Source organism: Cupressus sempervirens, chromosome 9 (genome assembly GCF_028749045.1).
Source record: "Cupressus sempervirens isolate cs-2001-9-10 chromosome 9, ASM2874904v1, whole genome shotgun sequence".
NCBI classification, from domain to species: Eukaryota; Viridiplantae; Streptophyta; class Pinopsida; order Cupressales; family Cupressaceae; genus Cupressus; species Cupressus sempervirens.
In genome coordinates, this window is record NC_143126.1 from 529423639 (window position 1) to 529435305 (window position 11667).

An 11667-nucleotide genomic window follows, 5' to 3' on the forward strand; every position below is an offset into this window, starting at 1 on the left:
GTGTTTGCGAAGTTACGAATGTGGAGAAGTTTATCATGGTTCAATTCCACTTGACTTTTCATTTCTAAGTATAGACACTTTACTCATTTTTGATATCCATCTATTATGCTCTTTAATTACTTAATTAAATTTTTGTGTGATTATTTATCCTACTAATTATAAACTGATCAACTTCTTGCTTATAAAATACCATTCTAAATCGATTCGTTAGATATATACCTAATTATTTGATTAACCATTGAGTTTGCTTTCTTTTATTAGCATTACAACTAATGCATTTCAACTTTATCTCTATAATCCAAGACCACCTAGATCACTAGCTTAATTCATGATTTATTTATAATTATTTAATTTTCTATTGTTTATTTGCTAACTTCATTGCCATTATTTTATACATATGTTCTTATGACATAGAGTTTACCATTAACAATTTTAAGTACATTTTATCACCATCAAAAAGACTTTTATATATTAATATTTATTTTTCTTTAATGATAATACAATTTTAAAATCATAATATTTATTTTAATCCAAAAAAAAAAATTAACACGCAAGTTATGATACCCCAAAACTAAACATTTAAAACTTAACATATGTATTAACTTAAACCCAATTTCTCCCACTCAAAATCACTACACCCCTTTCATTCTAAAATGGGCGCAGTAATTTAGAAAAGAACAGTGCTATCTAATCTTGACAGCATGTCCTATCCATGCGCCAACTTCAATGAGGATGATCAAGAGGATCAGAATTCTGACATGCAGAACAGAGAAGACGGCCCCCCAGCCAATCGAAATAACTGGCTGGGTAGCCGTTGCCATATTTTTGAACCCGCTTTGGATTCCGCGTGACCCTGCACTCCCTCACCCTGTGGTTGTCTCCATGAGTGAATGCCTAAAATGACGTATCAGCCCATGATTTGGGCTTATGACTTGAGGTTTTGAATCTCAAGCTTTTGGAGGGAGTGCCTACAATTTTTTTGGAGAGATTGAAGACAATGCACATTTTTTTGGGGCGATAGGCTTTGATTTTGTGATCGCCTTGTTCTTTTGTATCATTGGGAGTGTGATGATGGTTTGTTTAGTTTATGGGGCGGACATTTTTGGTGGAGGAGGTTTTTGAGAATTTTTTATTGTTTTTGGGTGCAAGTTTTTCAAATCTACCATCTCAAACTTATTGGTGCCTCTTCTTTTAGCGTGCCCCATATCTATGCCTCAGGCTTCTCCAATAAATTAGCTGGAACACTGACTTGCTAGTGCCTTGTTTTTCGAACACGGATTGTGTGCATTACATGTGCCTTTTTCTTGGCGATGTCCTCTTATGGGACCTTCCTGTTTTGGGGGATCAGACTCCTCCCACGTGAATCTTGGGCGGATCTCCCGAGCATCTCACCATCTATCTGATTTTGAAGGCAGTTTGGAGGAGTTATTTGTATGATGGTTTTTACTGCAGATTTCCCATTGATTTCGCATAGATTTTGTGTCTACCCGAGATAACAGAAATGGTGTAGTTAATGTGCCGCGGGGGTGGTTATTCTAATGTTGACGCTAGCTATAGTGCCTCCCAATTTTCTGGAAATGATGCTCACAATAAATATGGAGCTAAGGAAGTGACCTCTAGTTTAGCGGGTAAGTAAGGTTTGGGCTTAGCCCATGGTCAGCGTCCTTTGCTGCTGAGCGTTGAGAACAATATGATCGTGGGGTGTGATGGTGTTGGAAAACCAAACTCGACGTTTTGAGGCAATTTTTTTTGGAAATCTCCACCACATGGCCACCACGGACATGGCTATTTTTTTGCCTCTTTTGGCAGATTGTGGACTTTTTTAGACATGCACTATTTTGGCCACTAGATTTTTTTTTCAGCACTAACTCTTTTAGTGACGACACTATTTTTTACATTGTCTTATTTCTGATGATCAGATTTTTTTTTTATCCCATAGGAGTCATTTTGCAAGCATTTGTTTGCCTTGACAATCATTTGCCCATCAAATTTGGGCTCATCATTTGTCAATGTCAGTGCTATGTCAGCACTACATCAGCATATCTTATCACCTCCTCAAGATTTATTTTGACCCACCTTCAATTTTTTGCTTATATCTCGGGCATACGGACTTTGTTTTCCAAAAATGAGATATCGTTGAAAAGTTGGTTCTAACTTCATTGTGGTGGTATAGGTGATTTTAAATTTAGATGCTTTTTTTATGGCCTTTTTTTGCTGTTAAAGTCAGGGGTACAATTTTGCACTCTGGGAGGTATATCTTGAGCATTTGATCTCCGATTTGAGAAATCGTTATATTGTTGGAAAGGTCTTTCTAGGCTCTTTCTAGTGATGTTGGTTGTTTTTCTAGATTTTGCTCTAGGCACATTCCATCAAGTCCTTTGCATTTTTACATTCTAGTGGATATCTTGGTTGTTTCAGGTCTAGATATCAATTTCTATGCTTCAAATGATTCATCATGACTTGTATTATCTATTGTATTAGTCTTATATCTCTTTTGGTATATTTAGACATCATTTGTATGCATTCTTGCAAACAAACTGAGGTAAAGTGTCATACCACCATCTGTTGTTTTTCTTCATTTTGCTTTTTGATTCAAGCAGTGTCATCTGATGACACTCATGCAAATTACTATATTCTTGAGATTCACCGTATCTTGTGCCTTATTGTACATGCACTACTCATGATTAAAGTGTCATAGGGGGTTGATGTTTTTCTTTTGTTTGTCATCTTCATTTGTCCAATGAGTGTCCCTTATGTGACATTAGCCATGTGTCTAAGATTGATCATCTCACTACACATATATGTACTCTTTCGTGCATCTTGATCGTGGTTCCTTGACACTTTCTAGTTGCTTGTCACCTCACCCTTGTCTGCATTAGAGGGGATTCTTCTATTGTTTCTCATGCTTCCTTGGTTTGATTGATCAACTCTTCAGTCTTTGGAGTTTTGTATCATTTGTATCTTTGAGTTTAGTTGTTTGTCTTTGTGTGCTTCTTGATTCAATGCATATTACAATCTTCTCTACCTAGTTAAGTTTTATTTCAGTGGAGGTTCTTCAGATCAATAGTTACTTTTGATAGAGCTCTATAGCTTCTACATGCTCGAGTGGTGTTCTTCATGATCATTTTTTGTTCCTATCTTTTAGTACATTCCTTAGTTTGGAGGCTTCATTAGTCTTTCACTAGTTTCTTTTAGCATGTTTTCCATCTCTTTTGGAATAGGGTTTTTCTCATATGGTTTTCTCTATTTTTCCTCTTTTCAGAAATTTGGTTGTGCTTGGGTACCTTATCAGACTTTGTTGTTAGGACCCAATTCTACTTTCTGTAGTAGTTTCTAGGTATTTAGCTACTCTCTAAGTTTATCTTAAGTGGGGGTGTTAGAGTAATTAGATATTTTCTATTTAACTCTAGTCTACTTAAGCTAAATTTGAGGCATCTAATAATTAATTCTTTTATTAATTATTATGATGCAACCTAGGTTAGACCTTTGTAGGGTTTCAATCTCCTTTATAAGGACAATCTCTCATTGTAAATTTTTTTGAGATAATTCACTTTTGATAATAGCAATCTCTCTTTTTTCTCATGAAGAATGTTTCATGTATGGATCTGGCAATTCCAGCCTCCATAGCTTTTTGCTTCTCTCTTCTATGATAGATTTTTGCATGCAGAGGATTCTTGGGAGTTGTGGGGTTGATCTTTCATCAACTTCAACATCTATATGACTCAACCTGAAAGATATGCAATCAATGGGAAGGAACATCAGGTATGCAAGATTGTCAAATCTTTATATGGTTTAAAATAAGCACTCTATGATTGGAATGAAAAACTTATAGAGCATCTATTGAAGTTTAATTTCAAGAATTTTGGATTTGATGATGCAACACTTTTTGTTAGAAAGGTTAATAACATTATTATATATCTTGTTGTTTATGTGGATGGTTTATTTATCACTAAAAGTGATGAGAATAATATTCAAGATGTGAAAGAACAATCAAAGAGGGCATTTGATATGACTGATTTGGGTCATCTTCATTACTATTTAGGTATTGAGATGGTTCAAAAACCTCATTCTATTTTTATTACCCAACAAAAATATATTGTGATCTTTTGCATAAGTTTGGCATGGCTGATTGCAAACCCCTTAGTATTCCCATGGAGCAAAATATCAAACTCGTATTTGATGACTCTTCAACATCGATTGATGGAACTATATATAGGAAACTTGTTGGTAGTTTGATATGTGCTACAACTACTCATCCATATATTTCTTTTGTTGTTGGAGTTCTATCAAGATTTATGCAACAACCTAGACGAATTCATTGGTTAGCTACTAAATAAATTCTTTGATATGTACAAGGTAATCAACACTATGGGTTGAAATACTCTAGGACAAAAGAGTTTCCTTTGCTTGACTATTCTAATCTAGATTATTCAAGTGATTCAATAGATGGAAAATCTACAACATGCTATTTATTGCATCTTGGGTCTGCTGCAATCTCTTGGAAATCTAAAAAATAATTAATCCCAATTGTCTTTTCTTTTGAAGCTGAATATATGGAATCCTCTAAAGAAACTCAAGAAATCTTATGGCTTAGAAAGGTTCTCAAAGACTTGCAAACACCACAGGTTTCATCAACTCCACTCTTCATTGATAATCAATCTACAAACAAAGTGGCTAAAAAAATCAGTATTTCATGATCGCACAAAACACAACACAAACTTTCATTTGATTTGGCATCATGTAAAAGATGAGAGTATACACCTCAAATGTTGTCCTACTACAAATCAACCAACATATTTTTTACCAAGACATTGGGCAGAGAAAAGTTTTAGAATTTAAGAGGAATGCTTTGTTTAAACCCTTCAGATTAAGGGGGGGAGTGGGGTGGTGTTAAATCATTAATCTTCACAATTTCTAAATAATAAATATTATATTAGCTTTTCTTTAATATTAGTTTTAGGGTTGCTAATAGTTTTATGTTTTGGCAATTTTGTATAATAGTTCATAATTGTTATTGTCACCAGTTTTACAAATTTGGCTTATTATTCTTGAAGAGACAATCCAATTGAAAGGAAATAATAAATACTTTCTAGTTTCTATTTTTTTCTATTTTTAAATCTTGGACTAGCATAATGTATTGTTGATAATAGTAATTGTTTTAAATTATGGTAAAAACAAGTTTTGAAGGGACCCCAAAACCCTTGCACATCCTCAAAAAGGAAAAAGCAAGACAACCATCAAGAAAAGAGTCCTTAAACTTACTAGAAGCAGCACCAAAATCAAGTTTTACAGGGACCCGAAACCACTTACAGGTTTGATAATTGTAATTGTTATCAATCATCGCTTAGGGAATTCATTTCCCATATACTTTTTGAGTTGTGTTGAAGAACTAATCCAATTGCACTAATACATTTGCTTTATATAAATGCCCTTATCATAAACTTTTTGGTCTATATGACTTGATCATAGTTTCTTGTATATTTTCTTTAAGGAAGATGTACCTCCCTACGATGTGGTAGATAGTAATATGTGAATTTATTATTTGAATCTGTCTAAAAAGATGCTTATATAATTATTTATTTATATATTAATGTTTGATAGAATTTTATCATTTATATAGTAGGAGTGATTGTGCATTTATGTAAATACAATGAGTAGTCGATAGGAGTGATTTGCGTTGTATTATGAAGAGAATTGCTCCCAGAAATTTTGTATTGTATTTGTTAGTGGTTGTGTATAAGATTTCTTCAAGTAGCAGGAAAAAGAATTGAATTCATTACTCGCATTGATAGAAAATTTAAGTCAATGCAATTGTGATGTGTTTCTAGGTTTTGAGGATGAAAGACATAATTTTTAACTTAATGTTAGTTAAGATGACACTAAATTGTTTTTTGAATTTTATTTGTAATCGAATTTACTATTGTGTTTTTTGTGGCCCAACCTTGTATTTTTTATAAGTGTATTAGCAAAAGAAGAGGTTTCTACTACTATGAACAAGAAAAAGTAGCAATGTAATCTTAAATTTTGAACGTACTCATGTAAATCTAATAAAAAAAATTTAGATGACATATTAAGAAAGATTAGAAGTAAACAAATCTAATGAGAGGTGAGCACAAAATCACTTTATATTTAGTAGATTGTAAATGTGGTAACAACTTTGGATGAATAGTTCTTATCGTCTGTTATTGTTAGAATAATTATTAAGATGAAATTATTAAACCTTGAGTCAAAAATAGAGAACACATTAAAAAAAAAGCTTCAGTAGCATCGAAAAATAGAGGACAAATGAAAGAAACTTCCAATCAAAAAGGAAGAAAAAAGAACATATGCATATTAATTTATAATAGAAACCATTTGAAAAACAATAGAAACCCTCATTGAACATTTGCATGTCACTTTGAAGGCATTCAACATGCTATAACAATTGTTGTAAGAAAAGGAAAATGAAATAATAATATTTGTTTTGAAAGATCAGCGGTATCCTAGCATTCATAATGTATGAATTTATTATAAAGTTATGAAATAAATTATATGTGGTTACAAATGCATGCATAAGTTCAAGCTGTAATGTTAAGTTTTGTAGATGTGTTCCTCTTAGAAGAACACAAATCTGCTTAACGTTGTAGTTTTTAGTGTTGAGAATTTTGATTTGTAGCACATGAGACCATCAAATAAAATATGAAGTCAACAATGGAACTACTTTACTGTACTTTGCAAAAACGTGAAATGGCCATTAATAAGGTATTCAAAAACTTATAAATGATCACTCATATATATTTTTTGACATTCAACTAAATAGAGAAACAAGAGCAATGTAAGTGAGTACTTATAGTACTACAATGATTACGAGGACAACTTTAGTAATAGCTATTACCCAATTGTTATATGTTGTAAACAAGTATGCTTTGGTAATAATTACAATATTATATTTTTATAACCTTAATTATATAAAATACAAAATCTACTAAATAAACATATTATTATTTTTATGGGTAAGAGGCTAAAGTCAACATTTATTATTATTATGTGTTATGATTAATTATTGTTATTTATTAAACTCAAGTAGACTCGAACCCAAGACTTGCCACATAAGAGACTCACAATTTACTGTCGTGTTGTAGGCTCTTGCCTCTAAATAAACATATTATAAAAAAATATTGTTTGATACATTATACTATAAAATATAGTTAAGCCAATAGGCTTTATGTAGGAACTTCGTTTCCAGTAATAACATAGATTTTCCTGTTGGAAATTGTCTTTCCAAAAAGTAATCTTTTTGGTTATACACTTAAGTTATTTTCTCTTATTTTGTTACTATTTTTTAGTAATGAGTATATATTTTTATAAATAATAAATTCATCTATGTTATCTTTTAGAAAATTTAATTTTAGTTTTAGTTTTTAAAATTGATTTAGTTTAGTTTTGTAAAGTTTTTGCTAAATCCTTATCTCTTAATCAAACTTTTAATCTAGTCTTATATGTAGAGAATGATCTTCTAAGTAGTATGAATATTTGATGAAATTAGTTCTTATTATAATGTAGATACAATATTGAATATTTAACCTTTTATTGTGATAGAGAATCTCAAATATAAATTGCAGGATATAAAATGCTTATAGGAGTAGATTGTTGTGATTATGTGTCCTATAATCTGCATTTACAACCTACTTATACATCCTTTCTAAAGGGTATGTCCCTCAAGGGACATAACCCTTCCTAACTTGGCACCTATAGGAGATATATATATATATCATTAAATGCAACCATTAGAGATATATTACTATTAAAAGGAAGTACAGTTTGTATTGTCAGACCTATAGGTTTATCTTGGTTAATATTCTTAACACTCCCTCTTACCCTGATAATCTTACAGAGAGATATTATATCTAGCAACACCAATACAAATGAATAAGCAAGAATTAATACTCTATATCTATCTCTCTTCTTAGTATGTGGTATCATAGAACACATGATACAAAGTCATATTACTAAACTTGTGATATGACAAATCACTGCTACTAGTGATATTATACAAGATAAATATGAAGAGTAATCTCTTCATTTATCCAAGTTATGATTTCATAGAAACTAGTATTTCCATATCACAACATGATCCTGAGTTTTAAGATCTACTAGAATACAGGATACTTGGAGAATACTAAGATTCTTCCATTATCCAATTTGTGACCCATGAACATAGCAATGTCAACATCACAATATGATCTTAAAATCATCTAGATCTTAGAGTAGAACTCTAGTGTTTAGCACATTATCTAAGAGATCGTCACCTCTCATAATATTTTATACAAGTGTTCATTATTTTCAGAGATCGTCACCTCTTAAAATAATGAATACAAATGGTGGAGCCCATAATAGTGAATAGCCTGACAAAATAAAATTATTTTATTAATAATCAAGAGAGTACAAATGGATTACAACTCAACCATAGCAAGTCTCCTCTTGAAGTGTTCTATCTTCACTCTAGATAGAGGTTTGGTGAGTATGTCTGTTGTCTGATCTACAATGCAAATGTATTCCAACTTTACAGAATTCATGTCTACCATATCTCTTACATACTGGTAAGGAATTTCAATATGCTTGGACTTGTCATGGAAAAATGGATTCACTGAGAGCTTGATGGAACTCTAATTATCACAATGAATAATCGTGGGATTCATAGCTTGCCCAAATAATCCCACAAGTAACTTCTTCATCCATTCTACTTCTCGGGAGGCCATCGTTGCTGCAATGTATTCGCTTATGTGTAATTCTGTGCTATTGAAGACTACTTTCTACATATCGAAGATATCATTGTTGATCCCAAACTAAAATAACATTCTGAAGTACTTTTCCTATCTTTAACACTTCTACCTCAATCTAAATCAGTGAATCCATGTAAGTCTAAAGCAACTTTCTCATATTTGAGTCTAAGATTAAGAGGGCCTTGTAAGTATCTCATAATGTGTTTAACTGTGACTAGGTGAATCTCCTTTAGTTCACACATAAACTGACTTAAGGCATTAACTGCATAGGAAATATTTGGTCTTCTATTTATTAAGTACATAAGAGAACCAATCACCTATCTATAGAGAGTAGAATCTATGGATGGTGGTTCTACAACTGCTTCCTTAAGTTTTATGTAGATTAGTCTCCATTGGAGAAGATAAAGGTTTTCAATTCCACATTCCAATTTTTTTTAAAATATATGATGTATACTTCCCTTGATTTAGTATGATACTATTAGAATTCTACCATTCTTCCAGTCCTAGGAAGTAATGAAGGAGTCTCAAATCTTTCATCTCAAATTCTCTAGTTAGATCTTTCTTGCATTGATCTATGAGATTATCATCATCTATTATTAGTAGATCATCAACATATAGTATCATAATGACCATATCATATTTATCTCTTTTATAATATACATTTGGATCAACTTCATTCTTGGAGAATCTTAAGCTGGTGAGATACTTATCAACTCTTTCATACTAGGCCCTGGGAGCCTATTTAAGCCCATAGAGAGCTTTCTTGTGCTTGCAAACAAAAGCATTAGGATCATGAGTTTCAAATCCTTCAGGTTGCTCCAGATATACTTCTTCTGAAATCTTTCCATTTAGGAATATTTTTTTCACATCCATCTGATGTACCTTCCATCCCTTTGATGTGGCAATTGCTAAGACTGCTCTTATAGAGGCATATCTAGCAACATAAGCAAAGATTTCTTCATAATCAATCCGTTCTTTTTGAGAAAATCCTTTGGCTACAAATTTTTCTTTATACTTCTCAATACTACTATTAGCAGCATGCTTTATTTTAAATATCCACTTGGAAGAAACAATAGATTTTCCTTTAGGTTTTGGAACAATTTCTCAAACATCATTTTTCATGATAGATTGGTATTCTTCTGTCATAGCTTATTTCCAAGTTGTATGTTTGATAACATTAGAGGGATTGGTTGGCTTTGTTTTGGATAAATCACTTATGCTAGCTATATGACTAGAGAATCTTTTAGGTCTTTTTCTTTCTCTGACTATTCTAGAAGGTGCAACAAACTCTTGAGCTACTTCAACTGTTTTAATGGGCTAAAGTGGTCTCTTCTTTGAATTTTCTTCAAGGGTAATATTTTGAATGTCATCTTTGATTTCTTCTAAGTTCTCCCTCTGGGACCCAGATTCACTATTTCTTTTAGAACTAGATAAAGGAAAAGGTTCATCAGAGCTTATCGCTCTTTTGAATGCACGATCTTCTTCAAAGATTACATTTTTGTTAAGTTCAATAGTTTTCTATCTAGGTATGAAAATCCTATATGCTTTAGAAGTTTCACTATACCCTATGTTGGCTCTTGATTTAACAGTTTTACAAACAACCAAGAAACCAGACAAATGCATCTTAGGCTAGCAAATTCCTATGACGGATACACTTAATTGCAATCTTGGGCCAACTATAAGGCTAGACCCTTCTTCTACTTCAGGCTGTGCAAGACCTAGGTGGGTGGACCTCAGATTCAATTGATATCGTACTAGTGCAAAACATATCCCTGAATCTATTTATTGTAGATGAAACCCCTTATATCTCCTAATTACTCATGAAATGACACAGATCTACAATAGCTAAATGCAAATCTATGAATTTCATAAGCTGAGTGAGGGCATTCTATTATAGCTCTTCAACATAAAATGTAAACATGATTTGAATTTTGATTTGATTTTATGTGGGTGGGGAAAGAAGATGAAAACCAGGTATGAACAACAAACTTATGATCCTATAAACAACAAGCATATGATCTTGTAACAGATCAGTGCCTCCTCCATTGGGTAATTCATGAATCTCTCTCATGCATTTTGGATAACTGATACTAATTCATATATTCAGATATATGATCTATCCATTCACCTTGTAAATAGACATCAATGTCCAACTTAAATCTCATTCTTACTTGATATCCTCCTCAAAAAACCTGCAACCCTGTTGAATCTCTAAAGCATTTACGTAATTCCTTGAATTACAAGCAACAATGAAACAACATACAACCTTAAGGGACTACACTTATGATCTAGGCTCTTTGTTCAAAGACCATAAAACATCACAACTCAATTGAAAAAGGAGACAAGACTTAAACTAAAACTAAACACTTGTTGTTCCTTGTATTGATTTCCTTGAAATAATACATAAAAATGCATGAAATTGACTCATAAAGAACCTAATAAAGCAGACTATTCAATGAACAAATGTTGTCATACAAGAGAGAAAATGGCGGGAATGAGAAACTGATGGGATGGGAAGGGGTTATCACAGCCAAAGCAAAAGCTTCATGGTCTGGAACCAACACATCCCAGATCTTCCATTCAGAGTTCATCAATTCCAGGGCTAGTTCTACTAAATGCCTTCATTCTAGAGAAACTTTCCAAAATTTCCAACTCCTACAATGAATGAAAGAAAGAAAGATATAGCAAGAAGTGAATTCTCGGATCTGTTATGCAATTGACATCTGTCCACTTGAAATTCAATCTCCTGCAACTGAATAACTTCTTTCTCTCTTCTCCCATTCTGATTTGATTTGGTTTCATCATTTTTCTATTACTGATTTGCAAATATCTTTGTTGAAATGATGAAAACTTGTTGAGTCATCAAAATATCTGAAAACTTCATGAAATGCCAGTAAAATTGAGT